This window comes from Mauremys reevesii, linkage group 23 (genome assembly GCF_016161935.1).
Source record: "Mauremys reevesii isolate NIE-2019 linkage group 23, ASM1616193v1, whole genome shotgun sequence".
Classification (NCBI taxonomy): domain Eukaryota; kingdom Metazoa; phylum Chordata; order Testudines; family Geoemydidae; genus Mauremys; species Mauremys reevesii.
In genome coordinates this window covers 6,812,547-6,835,315 of record NC_052645.1, presented here as the reverse complement: position 1 = coordinate 6,835,315, position 22,769 = coordinate 6,812,547, and the positions used below count along the sequence as shown (strand labels likewise).

Here is a 22,769-nt window from a genome sequence, read left to right as displayed (position 1 = left end):
GATCAGTCCGGGGTCTGGTGTATTCAATATTTTCATGAATGATTTGGAAGATGGAGTGGAGAGCATGCTGCTAAAATGTGCAAATGACACCAAGCACTCTGGAGCACAGGATTGGAATTCAAAACGCCCTTAACGAATTGGAGAATTGGTCTTCTTGAGCCACACTCCATGGCTGGGCCCCTCTCTCTAGACTGGGCTGAAGTGAAACCCCAGAGCCAAACACTCCTCCTGGGCAGTGCGCCCCGACCTCGAATGCTCAGATGCTGCTTAGCACTGTCAGAGCAGCTTTTGCTGGGGGATTCTCCCAGCACTTTCCAATAGCAGGAAAGTATTAAATCCCCCTTTGACTGCTGGGGACAGAGCCCTAGAGGGGGGAGCAACTTGCCCAGAGTCCCCAGGAAAAGGAAAACAACCAGCTGTGGAACCAATAGGAAACCCAGCAATGGAACCCAGGAGTCCTGACTCCCAATCCCCTGGCCCGGTCACTCCAGCGGAGCAAATTCCCTCTCAAAGGCAGGGGGAGCGGCCATGAGGGCTGCTTGTAACTGCCAGCTGTGGGAGGGAGTGTGCAGCAGTGGTTAGCGAAGGGGCCTGGAGAGAAGGACTGCTGGGTCCCATCCCTACTTCTGACCCTTGGTGTGACCCTGAGCCAGTAGCTTCCCCTCCCCAGGCCTGTTTCTCATCAGTAGGGTTGGGGGCGCAGTCCCGACAGCCCAGGGGGGTTGGGAGGCTTCAGGAAGGTGTGTAAAGCGCTGGGATGTCAGGATCCCGGAGCGCTGTCACCCCCGCACTAGGGTGATGTTCTGCACCCCCTGCTGCTGGCCGAGTTTCTCCGTCCCTTGGCAATAAGATAGACTCTTGTTTTCACAGCCAGCCGATCGCCCAGTGCCATCACCCTGCCTGCTGGCTGGGCAGGGTAACTCCTCAGGTCACCACCCCCGTCTCCAGCCTGCCTTGGGCTTGGGGAGTGAGGAGAAGGGCGAGGGACGACCCTGAACATCCTCCATCCATCGCTCCATCACCAGAGCAAGTGAGTGGCATTAGGGTTCTCTGGTGGTGTCCCCTGTCTGTCTGGGGAGAGGCAGAAAGAGGGGGAGAGAATCTCTCCCAAAGGAGATTGGATTTGCAAACAGCCCCCAGGAGCCCCTCGCTCTCAGACTAGGGAGGGGCTTCTCCAGAGCTGTCTCCACTGTGCTTGGAAAGGTCCTAGCAATGGGGTTCCCAGCCCTTCCCTTGTGGGAGACTGTTGCCCAGGCTGAGAGTCTCTGAGCTGGGCCAGACCCAGTGAGCTGCTGAGCATGGAAATCAATGGGAACCAAGGAGGCCCTGGCCTTGCTATGCCTAGGGACTGGGGAATGGTTTCCCAGGAGAAGTCAGGACTCCTGGGTTCTCTTCCTTCTCTAGCCTGGGCGAGGGGGGTGTGGCCTGGGCTGGCAGGAGGAAGCTGCTTGTCCAAAGTGACTGATGGTCTTTGTGACTGACCCCAGTGCTCGAAAAGGACGAGACTCCCCGGTTCTTGCAGCCCCAGGGATGAGGAGGGGGAGCGTTGAGGGGGAGCAGATCATGCAATGAACTCCTGCCAGTGTGTGTAGCCTGCACTCCCTGCACCCCCGTGGGGGAAGGAGGAGCTGCTCTGGCTGGGGCAGGGATGGAGAGGGACCAAACAGGCTGGTTAGTAAGAGGCTGCCTTGACCCCAGACTCACGCCTGCTCCCTGCTTGGTTCCAGGATGGCTGGGCTCCTGAGGATGTTCAGGAAGAAGGCTCTGAAGGTGGCCCCAGAGCCTGAGGGGAGCAGCTGCCATCTTCCCCAGGAGCAGAGCGGCCCCTCTGTCCCTGCTGGCGGGGAAGGAGCTCCCGGCCGGACCAGAAGGTGGAAGTTCCCAGCCTTCTGGAAGAGGAAACCTGTTCCCGGCGCAGGCGCCGAGGTGGGAGAGGCACCGGCCAGGCCGAAATGGAACTGGGCCAGGATGCGGCAGGGCAGGTGGGACCCAGCCCAGGAGCGCAACCGGGCAGGGTGGCTCCGGGGCTTGTTATGTGGGCAGCAGCGGCCCCAGGAGCCCAGCCCCGATTTCCATCAGGAGGCATCGCCCTGCCTGGTCAGTGGGGACCTTCCAGCCTTCCCAGGGCAGGAGGTGGAGGATCCCTCTCCCAGCCCCAGCAGCTCGACCCGCTCCCCATGGGACAGCAGCAGCAGCGCCTGCGACTCCGACAGCAGCTTGGCCCGCTCCCGATGGGACAGCAGCAGCGCCTGCGACTCGGACAGCAGCTCGGCCCGCTCCCCATGGGACAGCAGCAGCGCCTGCGACTCGGACGGCAGCTTGGCCGATGGACGCTTCTGCTTCGTTCAAGGTGAGGAGCCAGGCTGGGCTCAGGGAGGGGCGAGGAGGGGGCTGTGAACACCCTGGGCCCAGGCCCTCGAGCAATGCTCTGGGGGCGGATCCCCAGCCCAGGGGTCTGGCCTGAGCCACGTGAACCCCACTGACACTAGATGCTGCCACATTGGTCCTTGGTGCCATTGGGTGGGGGGGAGGCACCTCCCAGGGAGTCCAGGACTGAGGGGGGGTCTCTTTGCTATGGGCTCCTGAAGGAGTTGGGGGCTGATGACATCACTGAGGGGGGGAGTGTGGGGCCTGAGCTGCCCTATGTCCCGGAGGTGGGAAGGGGGCACATTGTCCCGCCATGGCCCTGTCCTTCCCCCGAGTGGCAGCAGGAGTCACCCTGTCCCCTTCTCTCCCTGGTGCAGGGTCCGCCAGGGCCTCTGAGGATGAGCAGGAGCAGGAGGAGGAGGAGGAGGAGGAGGAATGGGTCGACGTGGTAACAGAGGAGGCTGCTCTCAAAAACATCCGAGAGCAGCTCCAGGGCCGAGAAAAGGTACAAACATTCCCCAGCTGTGCTGGAACCGAGATTGTCCTGCTCCTTCCCAGCATCCCGACCCGCTGCAGAGGGTCTTGGCCCTCATGAGCCACCACCCCTAATGGGGACCTTTCTCCTCCATGATCCGGGACCCCCAAGCTGGGGGTGTTTGTCACACACCGGCCGGGGTCTCCTCCCCCTACAGGCACTGTCCTAGTTCCTGACCCTGCTTGTGTAGGAGTCGTGGGTGATTTGGACACTAGGCGGGTCCCCGCTATCCCCCATTCGGGCCTATCTTGCAGCTGGTGTGGCTGGGGCAGGGAGGTCCCTGGCTAACTGGCTCTCTCTCCCCTAACTCCACTCCTGGTGGGCGCAGGACGAGGCGCAGCAGCTCGTGTTCCTGCACGCCATCCACCCCGCGTGTCTCGCTGCACAGCAGAGAGGGCAGGACACATTGGAGCCGCACTGCTTCAAGGCAGCCGTGGTGGAGAGGATTGTGGTGAGCGAGACACGGTGCCCGGCAGCTGGAGGGTGGACAGAGACACGGGAGGGGCAGGGGTCTCCCCAGGCCGATGGTTGGGGAATGGCTGGTGGTGGAGGGGCAGCTGAGGGCAGGGATTGCTGGGGCTGCAGATTGGGGAGAAGAGACGGGAGAACTAGTGGGCAGGAATCGGAGGAGCGGGAGGCAGCTGGGGGGATCCTGCTGGTTGTGTGGGGCCCTGGCTGTGTAATCTCCTCCTTGGGAAGTGTCAGTGAGGCCCAAATCTCACCTGCTCCTTTGTCTCCTTTGTCTCTCCCAGGAGCTCATTGAGGAGCTTCCTGATGACTCTCCGCCCGGCGCCGTCCTGGCCAACTGCCTGATCGCTGTGGCCAACCTGAGGTACCGAGACCCTCTTGCCCGGTTCCCCTAACCCTGGTGCTGCTCAGGCCCATGGCTGGGAGTCACTGCCCCTCCCACTCCCAGGTCACCTCCCAAGGGTGGCTCCTCTGGCAGAGGTGGCAGGAAGGGTCACTCCCTCTCCTGGCTGCTCTGTTCTTTTCACTCCAGTAACATTTCAATGGCTTTGGGGAGAGGCTGACTCCCAGGATCAGATACAGGAGGGGCAGCAGTGTTCAGGGAACAGGCACCATTCCTGCCTTGCCATTGCCTGTCTGGGAAACCTTGGCCTTATCGTTCCCTGGTTCGGTGCCTCAGTTTCCGTTCTCGCCAGCCTCTGCCTATTTCCCTGAAGTTTCACGTCCATGTCGGTGCCAGTCCCACCCCCGCACTGCACAGTCTAATACCGGCTCCTCTCTCTTGCCAGCACCATGACACCTGCCTTGGAGCCGGAGCTGGAGACCCACCTCCTCCGAGCTGCCCTGCATGCCGTTTTCACCCTGGAGATGCGGACGGACACCACCCAAGTCCAGGTAGATCAGCTAAATCATGGATTGAGGAGCCAGCTCTCATCCTTCCACGAATCCTTGCTAATTGCCTGCAGTGGGATGAGAATGAGAGAGGCCAGGATATGTGTTTGGGGGTCTCACCAATGCTTCCGAGAGACCCCTCTTCCCATCCTGCATCATGTGTAGCCCCACTTTCCCTAAGTCTGACCCATGGCTCTCCCTTGCTTTGCAGGATCTGCATAGGGTCATGCCAGACCTCCTGGACGCCATGCTGGGGAACCTGCTGGCAAAGTCCCCAGATACCAACAAGCTCCACTACATCTTGGAGGTGAGCCTGATGAGAGGGGTGGGGGCAATTTTACCTTAACTCTTCCATCCATTTTGCAGTCTGTCCTCCTAGCTGCGCCCCCAGTGGGGCGTCTTTGCTCAAAAATGTGTGTGTTCATAGCATGGTGCAAACAAACAATGCCAGGTTCAGCACACTACAGCAACACACATTACTGCAGGGCAGTCAGTGCAGTGCGGTGTCAGGCCCTTCCTCCTTGAAGGACAGAGGAAAGAGCTGGGACTTCAAGCCAGAGCTCTGCCTGGTTCTGTTGAGCACTAACCAGGGGGCCCCTGGCTGGCTTGGGGAGTGAGAGTCTGAACCCCTCCTGTGAGATCCAGAAGATGGTCCTCAGAGAAGAGTCACAGGCTCGTTCCTAGAGAAACAGGAGGGCCCCAGAGAATCAGCCCTTGTCTCTGTCTGACAGGCCCCGAGATTCCTGGGGGGATTGTGCTCCCACTCAGTCCCTTCACCCAACCAAGGACTTGAGAGCCAGGGAGGGGTGAGGGGTCTGTCTCCTTCCTGGTGAGCTGTTCAGGAATCAGGAGTTCAGGGAGGATGGGACCAGCCCCGCCACTGAGCATTGTCCCAATCTAGAGAGACAATGACAAGTTGTGACCTGCAGGATACAAGCATCGTCCTGAGGGCAACAATCCCCTTCTAAAGCTCTGCGATCAATGAATCAGATATTTCACCCGCATACAATGTCTCAGCCCCCGGGGGTGGGGAGGGGCTCATTAGCACAACACATGCACCCGCCCATTCATCCTGAGCTGCCTCCTTTCCCCACAGCACATTAACTACTGGATGGTGTCCAGGGTGTCGCGCGAGAGAGCCAGGGCCATTAGGAGCAGCGGGGCCCTGCTCACCTCCATCATCACCCTCCCTGACTTCGACGTAAGTGGCCTCTGACCCCAGCTTCCTGACTCCAGCTGGGGGTGGGCTGGCTCCAAGGGGCTGTAGGATCTGCTGCTGCAGGGGCTGTGGGTTAGGAGTGATCCTCTTGGGGAGGCAGAGTCAGAGCAGAGAATGAGCCTGGCTTGAGTCAAGTTCTGGTCACCCTATGGTGAAGTGGCGACTCTCGCTTTTAAGGGGAGCCTGCTCCAGGTTCATGCCTTCCTGTCATCCTGGAGCAGCTGGGGAAGCAAATCCTCATGGAGGGCCCTGCCCACATCCCTGTGCTCCAGGCTTGCTTGCAGGCAGAGAAAATTAAGAGTCTAGCTCTAGCTCCTATCCTCTAGCATCTCCTGCCGAGGGGCTGAGGGAAAGGGGAGTCCTGGCCCAGGCGGGGACTGGGAGCTGACAGGAAAATGCTGATGGAGTCCCCTCTCTCTCTTCTGTCCATTAGAACTCAGCCGAATTCCCCGAGATGGGTCACCACGTGGCACAGCTGGCTCTGTCCATCGGTGACCCAGACAAGGACATCAGCCGGCAGGCCAGGGAGGGGGTTTTCCGGCTCTACCAACTGTTGCTGCACCAGAGGGGTAAGGAACCCAGCTGGGAAATGGCCCCCGCTAGATGAGTGAGACCCCCCCAGCCAATTTGTCTCCAAGTGACCCCGGCTGGAGGACGAGTCTCTCTCTCTCTTTCTGTGTTCTACACCAGCCCCTGCAATTCTGTTGGGCCGGGCACACAGCGAGGACTCTGCCCACTGTGCAGCCACCAATGGGATTGGAAGGACACAAGCCCTGCAACCAGAATGACAAATGTGTGTGTGTCTCTTTCCCAGACCTGACCATCCACGAGGCCGAAGAGCTGTGGCTCCGAGACTGGCACGAGGACAGCAGGCTCCTCGGCTATAAAAACACAGCCAGGGTCGGGGAGGTAAGGCTGCTGTGCCAGGGCATGGCACAGCTCGGGCAGTGCGGGTGGCTGCCTCCTGGAGCCACTAGACCGAGTTGCCGTTCTAGTCCAGGATTTGGAGCCTGCTTCTGGGCAATTTGCTGAAGCCTCACGTCCGTTTGGTTTCAGGTCTTTGGAAAGTTATTCTCGGAGGGGCAGAGACGCTTCTTCCTGCGGACGGCAGTGCTGGCCATGCACAACCCCCGGCTGCGTGTCAGCCAGGCTGGGCTGCTCACTTACTCCCTGCTGGGGCAAGCCCAGCAGCTGCTGGGGGACAAGGTGAGCAGCTGCATTAGTCTCCGGAGATTGGGGCGGGGCCCAGGCCTCATTCCCATCCTCCGGCCATTGGCCGGCATGGCAGCAAGGCGACTGGTGGGGAATGAAAGCGAGAGCAGGTGCTACTGGGAAGGGAGATGAATTCACCTCTATGGGCAGGAGGGAGCAAGCTTGTCCCCGGAGCAGCTCCAGCCCAGCTCGTTACCAAGTATTGCCTCATCACGGACTTATGTTCTTGGGAAGGGCAGCAGAGTCCTCTAAGTGCCCTCTGCCAGCCTCTCCTGTCACCCGAGCCACCACCTGCGGTTTCAGCATTAGTGGCTGGGATGACTTGGGGAATGATCTCAACCTCCCCACATCCCACTTCACTGCTGCCAGAATCCCTCCCCCCCCCCCCACCCCGGCCGCCGCTAGAGCCCCTTCCCTGCCCAACCTGGGTGGGAGTGGAGGAGAGGGGTCTGAGAACTTGAGCCGTGGATTGGAGGTGGAACAGCTGTCAGGGGCACTGGGGGGAAGGTGGCAGGAGCTCATCCTACAAGCAGGGGAGTTGGCACTGGAGGTCACTAGAAAGGACAACAAGACTCCATTCTGGGGGTCAGGAGGGGGACTCCATCCCTCAGAGGTGGGCGGGTGCTGGGTGGAAATGCTGCTGGTCCCAGGTGCCCTTAATCCCCCGATTCCGCAGGGGTGTCTGAGTCTCTGACGGGTCCTCGTTCCCTTGCAGCAGGAGGAGGTCACCTATAAGGTGACGCAACAACTGCACATCATCCACAACTTGCACCAAGTGCCTGAGGCGGTGCAGGAGCTCTGCCTTCGAGGCCACCAGCTACTCCCACTCCCTGTAAACGGGGAGTGTAGTGAGACTGAGTGGTCTCCCTCCGACTGGGAGAGCGAGAGACCCCCTACACGCCTCTTGGAGGCTGGGGCCTATATTGCCCCGCCCCCCTCGCCCTAAGAACTGGAGCGTGGCCGGAAGTATAAAAGGCCGGCCGTGCTGCACAGTTGGGGGAGAGCCTGCAAGAGAGGAGGACGCTCGGCCTGTTCTCCAGAGGCCCAGAGAGGATCCCGCTCCTGGCTGTTCCCGATCCCCAGGCGTGGACGAGGACTGGCCCGGAGTCCCCGCTGCGGTTTACCCCAAGGAGCCGGAAGAGGCCTGGAGGCCGCAGGTACCAAACCCTGGGGAGGCAGGAAGTAGCCCAGGGGCAGCCCTGGAGCAGCCGGCTGCAGAGCCCAGCACAGCTCAGTCGGCATGTTGCGGCCGGATCCCCGCCGACGCAGGGGCAGCCAAGGGCCCGCTTCCCCCTGCCACCCCATCCCAGGTGGCTGACCCCCTACGTGGTGCAAGGAGGCTCTAGCCCAGGACAGGAGCTCCCTTATCACTGACCTGGAGCGTGTTTTTTGGCTGGCCACCGGGGCCCCACCCAGGCTAGAGCCAGCCCTGTCAAGACTGTTTGCTCGCTGGCTGCCTGGTTCCACCCAGGCCGGAGCCACTCTGGCAGACTGTGCTGGGGGGCTGACCACTTGAGCGACCCCAGCCCAGCAGGGCCGGCTCTACCATTTTTACCACCACAAGGAAAAACAAAAAGGCGGCTCGGACTGCTGCTGCCCAAACTGCTGAAGCTGCCCGGACTCTGCTGCCCCAGGAATGGCCGGATTGCCGCCCCTTAGCATGTGCCGCCCCAGGCACGTGCTGGCTCCGCTGGTGCCTGGAGCCGGCCCTGCAGCCCAGGCCGCAGCCTGGTAACGACAGTTGATGACTGTGGTGGGGTGACTGCCCCATGCCCATGCAAGAGGGCGCTTGAGTAGGCCAGAGCGGCTGTGCAGGCCGGCAGCCAATCAGAGAAGGGCCTACTGAAAGCTAATCAGGGCCGAGATTAGAGCCAGCCAATCAGGGCTAGGATAGGCCCTATATAAAGGCTGCCCAGGAGCACAGTAGGCAGTCTGTCCCAGATCTTCATGCGGGAAGGTTTGTCTCCAGAGCAGGAGTCCTTGGACAGAGCAGTGCTGGGCAGACTCATGGGGAGCATAGTAGGGCTCCGGCCCAAGACCTGCCAGACTGCGGGCCCTGATAGAAAGGGCCTAGAGAGTGCGAGGGGCCGGAGGGGAAGTGGCCCAGGGACAGTTGGACAAAGGGAGAGCAGGGGGCTGCCACTAGATGGTCCCTGGGTTGGGACCCAGAGTACTGGGCAGGCGTGGGTCCCCCCTTCCCTCTTGTACTGCACCTGGCCATGTGGTGGCCTAGACAACTTCCAACGAGCCCTTGAGACAATGGGTTAGACTTTGGGGGCTGTGGTTGGCCACTGAGGCAGGTGCAAGGACTGTTGGTAATCCCTCCGGAAGGGGGTGAGCATGGACTAAGGGGCACTGCCAGAGAACAGTGGCCTGAAGAAGGACACCGTCAAGTGGGGAGCAACACGGGTCCAGACGCCAAGGGAGGTCAAGAGACGGACAGGACACCGCCAGCAGAGCGCGCTTCCCATAGACTGAGCTAATTACCAGAGCGCCCAGCGGGAGGCGCTGTGGTGATGAGCTCCAACCCCGTCACATGTGGTGGAGAATGCAGGCACGGGCGGACCGCCCTGATACTAGGGGCAAGAGCGAGGACTAAACAGATTGTGCCACATTGAGAGACTGAGACAAAATGGTGGAGAAAAGAGACTTCTATTGGAGGGCCTGGGTGGCTCAGCTCACCGAGCAGCAGAGGGAGTTGTTCTGGCTGCTGCTGGGGTCGGCACCCAGGCCAAACGAGTTCCAGCCCCATGGGCGAGAGGCCAGGGCTGGGAACTCTGAACTGCTTCGCCTGTAGGTGACGGGGACGCTACAGGAGGGAGTGTCCCTACTGGGAGGGGGCAGAGAGGCCCCACCCAGAAAAGGCACCCTCTGCTTGTTGGGTCTGAGGGGAGCCAGGGCACCTGAAGAGAGAGTGCCCCTACAGGACTGCCAAGGCCCGGGCCAGCCCAGAAGGAAGGACCAGGGCCCAAACAAGCAGGAGTAGGGACGTGGCAGGTGGAAGACCCAGAAAGTGCTTCCACTGCCACAAAGGGGGACATATAAGGAGGCACTGCCCCCTGAAGCAGAAAGGGGGAGTGTCTGAGAGAAGGGCTCGGTCTGAGACCCCACCCAGGGAAGGGGTGGTGAAGACCGAGGCCCCTAGAGAGAAAGGGTCTGGGCAGAGAGGCCCCACCAAAATGAGGGAACCCACATAGGAGCCAGGAGGGCCAATGTGGGAACCCAAACAGAAGGAGGAACCCCGTAGGACCAGGGCGGTCCACAATGGGAACCCAGACCCTAGAGGTGCGGAGCAGGTTGCTCCAGACTGTGGAGGGTCTGCGAGAGGAAAGGGATGCCCTGTGGGCCCAGCTGTGAGGGAAGCTGGGGCGATAGGGACCCCCTTCCTTCCCCCCGTGAGCATTCTTAAGGGGGAGGGGGTGGTGGGGTGGCTGCCCCACCCCCATGTGAGAGGGGGTTAGAGTAGGCCAGAACGGCTGCATAGGCCGGCAGCCAATCAAGGAAGGGCCTACTGAGAGCCAATCAGGGCCGAGATTAGAGCCAGCCAATCAGGGCTAGGCTAGGTACTATATAATGGCTGCCCAGGAGCACAGCAGTCAGTCTGTCCCAGAACTTCATGGAGGAAGGTTTGTCTCCAGAGCAGGAGACCGGCACCTCAGACTGAGCAGTACTGCACCTGGGCATGTGGTGGCTGAGACAAATTGCAACCAGCTCTTGAGACAAGGGGCTAGACTTTGGGGGTTGTGGTTGGCCACTGAGGCAGGTGCAAGGACTGTTGCTAACCTCCCCCGCCGCCGCCCTTCACCCTCAAAAGGGGATGAGGATGAAGGACACTGTCAAGCAGGGAGCAACACGGGTCCAGCCACCAACGGAGGACAAGAGATGGACAGGACACTGCCAGCAGAGGGCGCTCCCCATGGACTGAGCTAATTCCCGGAGCGACCAGCGGGAGGTGCTGTGGTGGTGAGTCCCAACCTGGTCACAACCGCCCAGCCCTATTGTGGGCCCCTGGCTACCCTGCAGACTCTAGTCTGGACCGGAGTGGCCTCCCTCTGAGCGGGAGAGCGAGGGACCCCTACAGGGAACTAGTGGAAGGGGAAATGGAGCCCCCTGGCACTTAGAGAAACTCGCTCCCCTCTCTGTGGAGCCGGGTCCTTCCCTCTGCTCCCCAAATTCCTTCATCTGAGGCTGGAGCTCTTTCCCTCACACCCACTCCCCACCCCCCTTTCCTTGGTCTACACCCCCTCCCATACCCCTGTGCCCAGGCAGAGCTCACCCAGCCCCATATGATGCAGAAAGGCCCCTGTGTCAGGGCCACAGCCCCAGCCCCACTGGAGCCTGGAAAGCTCCACTTTTGAGGAGGTGGGGGTGGGACAGAGGCTCAGGGCTAGCTTCACCTCCTGCCCTTTATTGTCCCCTTGGCCCTTCTATGGGGTCTCTGGGTGTGAAAGGAATAGGAACCTCCTTACCAACTATCTTCCAGGCCCTGGGATATGGCACAGCTTCCCAGATGGGCGCATCCTGTACCGGAGCCATGTCAGGGGGCAGTGGGGACAGGTCACCTCGTCCCAGCAAAGCAAGCAATGCTGGCTCTCAAAGAGGCTTAGATGGAAGACCCCATTCCCTCATGGAGGTAAGAGCCATTTACTCCTTGGAGCCTGTGGGTCTCTTGGGGGAGAAATGGCATCCCCAGAGCATAGCCTGGCTGGGAGCTTCCCCCTTCTCTGGCTCCCAGCTCTGAGACAGAGACTTCTCCATCATCGTACCACCTTGGTTTTGTCCCTAGGAAGGGGCTCCCCAGAGACGTCCTCGAACCTGGACTCCTGAGAGCATTTCTGGCAGGAGACTCCAGCCCCTCGAGCATGAAGAGAGCATCCGGTAGTCTCGGTCGCCAGTTCCACTTCCCACAGCAGGGAAAACGAACCCATCAGCTCCCAGAATCCCAACTCTTTGACTTCCTTCCGCTCAGCAGTGAGGTTTCTCCAGCCCCCTCACCACACCTGTCAGCCTCTGAATGTCAGAGTCACCAGAACGAGCAAACTCCAGTTCCAGGCAGTGGGGCCTGTGTGTATTCAGCCCCTCTGGAAACCAGGTCTGAAATGAGGAGCAAGGACCCCAGGCCAATAACAGTAGGAGTGGGCAGAGCAGGCCTGTAAGAGGGTGCTTTCCCCTGGGCTGCACAGCCTGGGACCTAGCCAAGTTGAGGATAGAACGAGCCCTAACTGAGAGGCAAAAGAGAGGCCAGGCCCTCCCCCTCGAGCGTCGCTTATTATAAATTTTCAAAAATGAATACAGTGGAGTCACATCTTACGCAGGGGCAAAAAGCTGCCAGAGTGCCCTAGCGACTCTCAGCGGGGGCGCTAGCCCAGCAAGAAAGCTGTGAGACCAGCCTTGCCAGGAAGGGGCGCCTCTCGGTGAGTGAACTCTGTTACAAGCCTGTTTCCATTATGGAAACAGCCTGGTATTGGAGAGTGCTGGGGATGGCCTATGGGAGAGGATGGCTGGAGGGGTCATACAGAAGGGGCAGCAGGGTGCAGTGATGAGAGCAGGGAACAGGTTATACAGCAGCACTGCCGCTGAGTGGTACCGTGATCCTGGCCAGGTCACTCTCCCATCTGGTGCCTCACTTTCTCTATCTTTGAAATGAGTGTAACTTTAGCGCCCTCGTGGCCAAGATGGAGTCTGTTCTGCAGGCAGCTCTGGCCAAGAGACAGCGCGTGCAGGAATGCAGCAGGAGAAATCCCTTCCACCCCAGGGGCACCTGTTCCAACCCCCAGAGTGAACACACCCACCCACAGGAAAAGCACAGTCTATATAACAAAGGGAGATATTTATTTACAGAGGGCTGGGAGGAGAAAAACAACAAGGGGAAATATAGGGGGAGCAGTAAAACAGGCTGCATTTAAACCAAGGCCCCACGGACCCAGTGGTAGCACAGTCTGACAGGGCAGATACCGAGCAATGTGTCTGTACACAGTGTTCAGGAGGCCTGAGCAAAGTTCCAGTCCGGTGGTGAGTCTTGGGTGCTCCTGGTCGTCTTCAGCGCCAGTGAACTCTCCCCAGCAAACCCCTCAGGTGCCTCTTCTGCCGCTCTCTGCAAAGCCCCACAGAGCGGCCACCTCCCCACTTAACTATCTAACAGCCTCCCTCCTTATTCCCAGTGCGGAGTCACAAGCCCCAGTACTCACAGCCCCAGGCAGCTCCGGGCAGCCGTGATACTGGGTCCAGCTCTGGCCTGTCCTTCTCGGGCGATTCCCCCCGGCACAGGACTTCTCCTGGCTCCTGTCCTGGGCTGCCCCGATCAGGCTTGTCCTCCTCAGGCCTCCAGCAGGTTCTCTCTGCTTCCTTCCCCAGGGCCAGCCATGTTGCTCTCCTCTCTCTCCCTCCAGCTCCAGCCCTGCCCCCTGGAGTTTCCCTCCTTTTTTCTTACTCTCCCCCTCCCCTTTGGGAAAAAGATTTAAAGGGGCCATGCTCTCTAGACCCCAAAGGGGTTACACTCTCCCCCCCCAAAAGAAATAATCCTTGATGTCCCCATCAAGGTAGACAACTTTAAGCCATGGATCCCCAGCAGGAGACCCAGGGCCCCCATTCGTCAGAAGCATTCCCATCATCCATCCCACAGGACCCCGAGGGGTGGAACAGGTTTCCCATGAGGCAGCTCGCCCCCCGTGGCACCCCAGGAAGCTGTAGGTCACTGGGTTCCCCTAAACGATCATACGTCAGCACACACCTGGGCTTCCCTTCCCTAGAGGAACGTCTAGGCTGGCTGTCGGATGTTGGCTGAGGTGACACCACTGGACATGGAGGCAAGATGATGGGTTCTTGAGGTACAAATTTAAGTGCATCTGGGTTTAAAGTGGCTGTTTGAGGTACAGGGTTCTCTGCCTGCACTGAACCTTCCTCATCATGTTCTTGGGGGGTCTCCACAGCTTGGGACAGTGAGGCCTCGGGAATGCTCAGTGTGGGGTCTTCCCCTTCACCATCTCTTTGCGTGACAACAAAAGGATCCATTAGGGTCAGGTCATTCCCAACTGGATGTTCACCAAACCCTATTTCATTCTCACTCTCCGAGGAGCTCGGTGTTTGCAGAGGACGGGTATATTTCCGTCGTTGGGACCGTGTCCGACTTGCAGGTCCGGGAGTCTCAGAATCTGTGGAAACATCCTCACAGGGAAACAATACTTGTCCTATAGGTAACAGATGATTCCGGTGGAGAGTTTTGGTGGGGCCGTGGAGAGTTTTGGTGGGGCCGCGACTGCCCTCAGGGCGTATGCGATACACTGGTAGATCCCCAAGTTTCTTCTCTATAATGTACGGGTGTGACTCCCAACGATCTGCAATTTTGTGTTTTCCCTGTAGGCCGAGATTTCGGGCCAAAACTCGGTCACCAACCCGAATCTCCTGTTGCCTCACTCGCTGATCATATTGGGTTTTATTCTTTTGATTCTGGTGACCAGCTGCTTGCGTCGCTATTCGATATGCCTCTTTCAGTTGATCTTTTAAGCGCGCCACATACCCCAAGTATGTTTTTGGGAGTGCCCCATCTGAAGACACTTCAAAACAGAGATCGATCGGCAACCGGGCCTCTCGACCGAACATTAACATGTATGGTGTGAACCCAGTTGCATCGTGTCGAGTGCAGTTATATGCATGTACCAAATGCTCTACGTGCTGGCTCCAGTATTTTTTCTGCTGAGGCTCCAGAGTTCCCAGCATGTTCAGTAGTGTGCGGTTGAATCGTTCTGGTAGTGGATCCCCTTGGGGATGATAAGGGGTGGTGCGTGATTTTTTTATCCCCATGATCTTACAAAGTTCTCTTATTAATCGACTTTCAAAATCCCGTCCCTGATCTGAGTGTAGTCGGGCGGGCAACCCATAGTGGACGAAGAACTTTTCCCACAGGATCTTGGCAACCATGGAAGCTTTTTGATTTTTGGTGGGATAAGCCTGGGCATAACGAGTAAAATGGTCAGTGACCACCAAGATATTTGCAGTACCCCGGCGGTCAGGCTCTAATGACAGAAAGTCCATAAAGACAAGCTCCATGGGTGCAGAACTTGTGATGCTGACAAGAGGAGCTGCCTGCTTAGGCAGAGTCTTTCGTTGGATACATCTGGTGCAGGTGCGAATATGGTGGGCGATGTCAGGCCCCATTCGGGGCCAATAGAATCTTTCCTTAACTAGGGCCTTCAACCGCTCGATTCCCAGATGCCCCATTCGATCGTGGCAGGCCTCTAGCACGCCTTGCCGGTACTTCTGCGGTAGCACCAACTGCTTATTGTGAGGCCTCTGAGGATGCTTCTGCCCTCGGTAAAGTCGTCCATCCCGAACCAATAAGCGATCCCATTCTTTCAGCAAAAGGGCCTCCTTTGGGTGACTCGGTCGAATAGCCCTGGGATCTTTTCCCCTTTTCAATGCATAAAGGATGTCCTTCATCCGTGGATCAGCTCGCTGGGCGTACTCTACCTCTCGATCCTTTAGTTTGGGCAGCTGTGGGTCCAGTACTCTAGTAAAACTTGAGTAGGCTATGGGTATGGCTTCTGGTGGTGCACCCAGACAGTCAATTGCCCGTTCTCCATTGGCTGTGGATTTTTCCTCCACAATGGATACCCGTTGGCATAAAGCTCTCAGTTCAGAGGTCCCCACATTTATCTGATCATTGAGTAATAAATCCTTAGAGTGAGGTTGCCGAGACAAGGCATTTGCATCCATGTTTGTTCGACCGGGTCGATACTGCAGAGTGAAATCATAGGCAGAGAGTGCCGCTAACCACCGGTGTCCTGCTACGGATAATTTTGCTGTTGTCTTGATGTATGTTAAAGGGTTATTATCAGTTTTTACAGTGAACTTGGCCCCATAGAGGTAGTCATGGAACCTCTCTGTGATGGCCCATTTCAATGCCAGGAACTTCACTTGATGTGCAGGGTAGTTTTTCTCAGGCGGTGTGAGACCTCGACTTGCAAATGCTACCGGTCGGAGTTTGCCCTCACGCTCTTGATAAAGGACAGCGCCTAAACCAGTGTAGCTTGCATCAACATGAAGTTCATACGGCTGGGTGGGATCAGCGTACACCAAAACAGGTGCTTGCGTGAGCTGTTGAATGATTTTATGGAAAGCTTCTTCACACTTAGCAGTCCACCGTTTTTCAAAAGGTGCACCCACATTGAAGTATTTATGGCGAGGTGAGTTCCCCTTCTTCTTATTTGTGGGGGGGTATCCCTTGGTGAGCTCTGTGAGTGCATGTACGATGTGCGAAAAATTCTTGATAAACTTGCGGTAATAGCCACAGAATTCCAGAAATGACCTTAATTCCTTGAGAGTTGTGGGCCTCGGCCAGGTAGTTACCGCCTTCACCTTCTCTGGGTCTGTAGCTATACCATCTGCAGACACTATGTGTCCCACATACCGCACGGATGTCTGGCAGAAGATGCACTTGTCTAAGGATAACTTGAGGCCAGCCTGCTCCAAACGATCCAGGACTTTGCACAGCCGAGTCTTGTGTTCTTCTAAAGTGCGCCCGAACACTATAATGTTATCCAGGTACACCAGACACTCCAACAGGTGCATGTCCCCTACCACCCGCTCCATAAGTCGCTGAAATGTGGCTGGAGCTCCAGATACTCCTTGAGGCATGCGATTAAATTGGTAAAATCCTAAAGGGCAGATGAATGCTGTCTTCTCCCGGTCCTCGGGTGCCATGGGCACTTGATAGTATCCACTGCGGAGGTCAAGGACAGAGAACCAGCAGCTACCATTCAGGCTATCCAAAGCGTCATCCACCCGGGGCATTGTGTATTGGTCAGGGATCGTTCGCCGGTTTAGAGTGCGATAGTCGACGCACATGCGCACCTTTCCACTTTTCTTTTGTACTATGACGATTGGCGATGCGTAGGGGCTCCTGGATTCCTCAATGATACCTGCTTGAACCAGTTCCTGTAGGTGCTGCCTCACATCTTCAATATCAGCGGGGGCTAATCGTCTTGACCTCTCTCGAAAAGGCCGACCATCCTGCATTTGGATATGGTGCTCCACATCATGTGCACACCCAACATCCCATTCGTGCATAGAGAAAACAGCCTTCCTCTTGGCTAACTTCTCACACAGGCGGTCCTTCCACTCAGCAGGAATGGGGGAATCCCCAAACTGGAAACTATCCCTCCCAAAAGGCCTAGCCTTGGTCTTCTCTTGGGATGGGGGCCCCCTGGCTCGCTGGTATGCGGCTTTACATAAAGCATGCATTGGCAGCTCCTGCAGATAGTTGTTCCCTGCCATCTCACGGCATTTCCACGCCAACCTCTGGAACAGGTTTGCATTTGTCCCTAGGATTAAAGGTGCATACTTTCTTCCCTTTGGATCTGGGCAGACCAGTGCCAAAGTTTCTATTTCCTGGTTTACCCCCGCAACGTTCTTTGGGAACTGAACATTCAACAGGATATATCCCCGATAGGGGCAGGAGTCACAGCCAATTCCCCAGACTGTCAGGCCAGACAGGGGACGCAGGGGCAAATGCTGCAGGTGTTCTCGGTAGTAAGATTCATAAAGTATGGTGACCTGTGATCCACTGTCCAGCAAGGCCTCACACAATCGTCCTTCTATACGAACAGGTACTATAGCCTGGGGGCCTATCAGCCCACGTGGGTAGCCTCTGTTTGTGGTTTTTCCTGGGGAGCCTTGTCTTGGGTTGCTCCTTCCCCAAGCCCTGTTGGTGTTTCCCTGAAGCCTCCTAAGGGTCTGCTGCAATCTCTGAGATACCCTTGCATGATCTGTCTTGTTTTGACAGTCGAAGGCATAGTGACCATCTCTTCCACAGTTATAACAGAAACCTTCACGCTGGCTATCACCCCTCCTGCTACTCTCCTCTCTTGAGGATGGCACAGTATGTCCCTGAGCTTTCATCATGGCCACTTCTCGGGTCAAATCTCTCAGTGCTGCTGCCACTGATGGGGCATCTTCCATCTCTCCAAGCACTGTGGTGGTGTGACTCCCTGCTGTCTTCGGCTGCAACACTGCATCCGCTTGCAACAATCGCTCCTCCTCCTCACGTATCTCTCGAATGAGCTTGTGGAATGGGGGTGGGTCTTGGGCCCGCTCCCTCAGCTGCAGTTTCCACAACATCAACCCATCTTGTCGGGTGCCCCGGAGGATTTGGTCCAACCTAGCGAAATCAATGCGCTTGGTGGGGATGCCCTTCTTCCGCACTACCTGCTGTAGCAAATCCTCTAGTCTCCTGATGAAATCAGACAATTGTTCGTGGGGCTCCTGATAGGTATGGCGGAACCGATAATACAGGTCTTCACTGCTATCAGTAGCACCGTAGACACTCTCAAGAGCGGTTAAATAGTCTTGCACTGTGGCGGCTGGTTGTGAGTCTTTCAGGGCTCGGATAATTCGCATGGCAGGTCCCCTCAGACTCTCAAGCACCCGTTTCCGCTTCTCAGCATCAGAGCATTCCCACTCTTGGACAAGTGGCACCGTAAAATCCCTCCAGGTTTCATAATCATCCTCCCCTGATGGTACAGGTGACACCCCCGAGAATGAACGTAACCGCTTGTATGGAGCATTTTCATGTACCGGCTTCAATGCATCTTTGAGAGCATTTCCCAGCTCTTTGGCCCATCCCACCAGGCTGGGTGCTGCAGGTGTTGGATCCCCTCCTAATGCTAAAATTAATTCTTCTCTTGTCCGCTTCTCATCTACCATCAGAGCTTGCAATTTCTGTGCTAAAGAATCCACCTCAAGTGACTCAGGCACACTAGGAGGGGACTGCTCTGCCCCGAGAATTGTCCGGGGGATACCTTCTATTTTCACCTCTTTGGGCACTTTGTGAAGATCTGCTTCCTTGGAGTGAGTACATAGTGCTACCATGCCCTTCACTTTGCGGTTGTAAATACGAGTGTGGACCTTTACCCTCCCCAGTATTTCAGCTGCATCTAGGCTCTCCTCAATCTCATTTGGTTCCATCTCTTCTGGGAACCCCGCCACCAGCACAGCTTTGGTTACTGGTATTCGTGCCCCTCGGCACAGGTCTTCTAATAATCCTCTCTCCATTTTTTTTTTTTTTTTACTGAGATGAAAGTCACTCAGGAGTTTCTTTTCTCTGTGAAGAAAAAAACCCAGGGTGCGCAAAGTGGGGAGGTGGGTATGTGTGTGTGTGTGTGTGTGTGCTGCAAATTCCCCGTACGGGCCACCAAGTGTAACTTTAGCGCCCTCGTGGCCAAGATGGAGTCTGTTCTGCAGGCAGCTCTGGCCAAGAGACAGCGCGTGCAGGAATGCAGCAGGAGAAATCCCTTCCACCCCAGGGGCACCTGTTCCAACCCCCAGAGTGAACACACCCACCCACAGGAAAAGCACAGTCTATATAACAAAGGGAGATATTTATTTACAGAGGGCTGGGAGGAGAAAAACAACAAGGGGAAATATAGGGGGAGCAGTAAAACAGGCTGCATTTAAACCAAGGCCCCACGGACCCAGTGGTAGCACAGTCTGACAGGGCAGATACCGAGCAATGTGTCTGTACACAGTGTTCAGGAGGCCTGAGCAAAGTTCCAGTCCGGTGGTGAGTCTTGGGTGCTCCTGGTCGTCTTCAGCGCCAGTGAACTCTCCCCAGCAAACCCCTCCGGTGCCTCTTCTGCCGCTCTCTGCAAAGCCCCACAGAGCGGCCACCTCCCCACTTAACTATCTAACAGCCTCCCTCCTTATTCCCAGTGCGGAGTCACAAGCCCCAGTACTCACAGCCCCAGGCAGCTCCGGGCAGCCGTGATACTGGGTCCAGCTCTGGCCTGTCCTTCTCGGGCGATTCCCCCCGGCACAGGACTTCTCCTGGCTCCTGTCCTGGGCTGCCCCGATCAGGCTTGTCCTCCTCAGGCCTCCAGCAGGTTCTCTTTGCTTCCTTCCCCAGGGCCAGCCATGTTGCTCTCCTCTCTCTCCCTCCAGCTCCAGCCCTGCCCCCTGGAGTTTCCCTCCTTTTTTCTTACTCTCCCCCTCCCCTTTGGGGAAAAGATTTAAAGGGGCCATGCTCTCTAGACCCCAAAGGGGTTACATGAGGATCATCCTGTCCCACATGGAGAAAGTGTTTGATCCTCTGCTCTTGATTCCCAAATCCCTGCCCTCCTTGCCCCACACAGGCCTCTGCCCATGTTAGTGCCTGGGTCACCCTGCAACTGCAAGGTCTCATGTACAGTCTCCTGCCAGCAAACTGAAACCGCCCCTAGCTCCAGAATAGGAATTGCAGTTCCTGTGCGCTGCCCTGAATGGAGTCTAGACCATGGGCATGGGGAAGGCCAACGCTCACCTCCAGGTAGATCATCAACCTGCTCCTCTGTCCCAGGAGGAGGAAGGCCTCTGGTTCTTGCTCTCTTGGTAGCTGGAGCTGCTAAGTTAGGGGTGCGGTGGGCCATTGGGCCACCAGTGGTCAGGGCAGAGCAGTGTTTAACCAGTTACCAATCCATGAGAGGACCTTATGATGGACTTTATGATTGTACAGTTGATTCAATTGCTTATTCTTTGGGATTCAGAACCTCTGTTCTCCCTCAGAGGTGCCAGAACCCTGACTGTCAAATCTGTCTTTCAGGCTCTGTCCCAGCCTCTCACACAGATCCTGCAGCCAGCCCAGCTCATCCTGTCAAACCAAGCAACATGGGTCCCATTGAAGCTCAGGTAGAAGATCCCAGGCACCTCCTGGAGGTCAGAACCGTTCACTCGTCCTGCCACTTGGGGCTCTTGCAACAAACAGGGGATTCCTGCTACATATCCTGGTTGTAACCTCCCTGGCCACACAATAGCAGATCTTAAGGTGGCCATCCTGCAGCAAAAAAACTTCAGGACCAGACTTCAAAGAGAAACTGCTGAGCTCCAGTTCATCTGCAAATTTGACACCATCAGCTCAGAATTAAACAAAGACTGTGAATGGCTTGCCAACTACAGAAACAGTTTCTCCTCTCTTGGTTTTCACTCAACTGCTAGAACAGGGCCTCATCCTCCCTGATTGAACTAACCTCGTTATCTCTAGCTTGCTTCTTGCTTGCATATATAAACCTGCCCCTGGAAATTTCCACTACTTGCATCCGAAGAAGTGGGTATTCACCCACGAAAGCTCATGCTGCAAAACGTCTGTTAGTCTATAAGGTGCCACAGGATTCTTTGCTGCTTCTACAGAACCAGACTAACACGGCTACCCCTCTGACACTTAATATCCTGGTTGGGAGCTTTCCCTGTCCCCAGATCCCAGCCCTGGTACAGAGACCTCTTTCTCATCATGAAATCCTCATTTTATTCTCAGAGGAGGTGTCCAGGATCCTAGAGACTGTTTTCCGCTGCAGGAGGCTTGAACGGGGAGAGATCACTCACTGTCAAGACCCAGGGGTCTTCAGCCCGGGTCTGCAGGGTTCATGGGAGCAGCCACACTCCAACCCTCCACCTGGAAACCTGTTGACAATTGCTTACCTAGGACCCATGAGGTTCAGCCCCAGTTTGAGGCTCCACTCCTGAGGTCCTATTGGAGGAGTCCCAGGAAAGCTCATTGGCCCCCTGGCCCTGCTTAAGACAGCAGCAGGAACTGGAAGCTGACTGAACGCCAGGGCTGCTCCCTGTTCTGGACCATGTGCTGCCTGGTTCTGCTGCTGCTCCCCTGGCTTGATTTCCTGGCATCTGATTTGTGGTTGTGATCGCAAGTTTCTTTTGCTGCTGATCTTCCAGTATCCTGACTCAGCTGACTCTCGACTCCTGTCATGTGAGTGTGGACTCTGGCTCTGACCAGTAGGTCTGGCTGCCCTTGACCCAGCCGTGACATTGACTTTTTTGTACAATTTCTCCAATGCCCTTTTCTGCTCTCCAGCAAGATGCACCAGTCCCTTGGCTCCCAAAGTCCTAGTTGCTGCTCAAGGGCTGAGGGGTAGTGCTTGTATTGCCCCCGCCCCCACCCCAGCTGCTTTTCCGATGGGAATCTCCCTAGAGCAGAGGAGAAATCTGCTCTTCTCCTAGGATCAGTCTCAGCAGTAATTCCACCCACCCTGGCCGCAGCCCAGCTACTTTGTTCAACTAGGGCCAGGGACCACTTTGGAAGCCCTTAGCGTGTGGGTGGAGGTGGGAGCAGAGGCTGAAGCTGTAGCATTTTCCACCAAAGAACACCACCGTGTCTTTCTATGGTCCGGCTAGGGCTCGCCATCCGTCTTGGAGCTGAACCCCAGATGGGAGCTGATAGATTGTCCTTGGTGAGCCATGTTCTTGTGTGGGATGGAGCTGAGGGCCAGAGAGGGCCAGGAGCAGATGCATCACGCCTGGCCAGGACCGGGCTAAACAGCCTGTAACACTAGGTGAGTCAAACTATGGCCACAATACAGGCACCCTGGATATCCATGGGGACTTAATTTGGGCCCTTCACTACCAAGAGCACAACTCATTCCAACTTGAGTCATGATGGTGGTTACCCCTGCCAACCCTTCTGAGGTGGGTCAGTTTTATCCCTGTTAGCTGGGGCATCGCGATAGAAAGCAACTGGCTGTGAGGTGACACACAATGTCACTGACAGAGGCAGGAAGGAAGCGTGGTACTGATCCCAGTCCAGCTCCAACCACTAGACTCCACCCACTTCCAAAGTCAGAGAACCCAGGAGCCCTGACTCTGACAGCTCGGCCTTAAATGACATGACCAACCTCCCTCCCACTCAGGAAGCCATAGAAGGGACCATCTGCTGAGCTCCCCTTTGCAATGCCGCTGTCAGAGACCATTGCTGGTGGGTGCCAAGTGACTGAGCAGGGAACTCCTTGAGAGCCTCCTAGAGACTCACAGGTGTTTGACTGTGACCCTCAGGGAGCCGTGGGAAGAGACTCTCCTGCTCTAACAAAGGGTTTCTGTTCTCCTAGACAGGCAGCTCGTGAGTCCAGTTTGCAGAATGTGGAAGAGCCCTTTGGTGATGTTTTGGAGGATTCCCCACGTAGGTGGCAGCAGCTGCAGTGCCTGGGGTCCCCATGGGCCAAGCCTCCACTCCTGACACTCCAGGCTAATCTCCCCTGCTCTCAGCGGGGCTTGGCTTTAGCTGCTGGGCCTGCGTGCCTAGACAGAGGACTCAGGTATTTCCAT

The 22,769-nt window shown here is 56.8% G+C and overlaps 1 protein-coding gene and 1 long non-coding RNA gene across 16 annotated transcripts in view; both read left to right on the top strand.

Annotated features, from left to right (window-relative positions):
• The window catches only part of SCMH1 (Scm polycomb group protein homolog 1), a 293,217-nt gene that overhangs the window by 181,560 nt on the left and 88,888 nt on the right, over positions 1–22,769 (top strand). The gene's annotated exons all lie outside the window — the stretch shown is intronic.
• LOC120389103 lies at positions 6,639–22,549 on the top strand. 3 transcript variants are annotated; one of them, XR_005590768.1, is made up of 5 exons: positions 6,639–6,686; positions 7,408–10,655; positions 11,176–11,325; positions 11,479–12,106; positions 21,846–22,549. It is a non-coding gene; the product is annotated as an uncharacterized LOC120389103 (long non-coding RNA). The 3 variants fall into 3 exon arrangements; XR_005590767.1 differs by lacking the exon at positions 21,846–22,549 and adding an exon at positions 20,263–20,570; XR_005590766.1 differs by lacking the exon at positions 21,846–22,549 and having other exon boundaries at positions 11,479–12,282.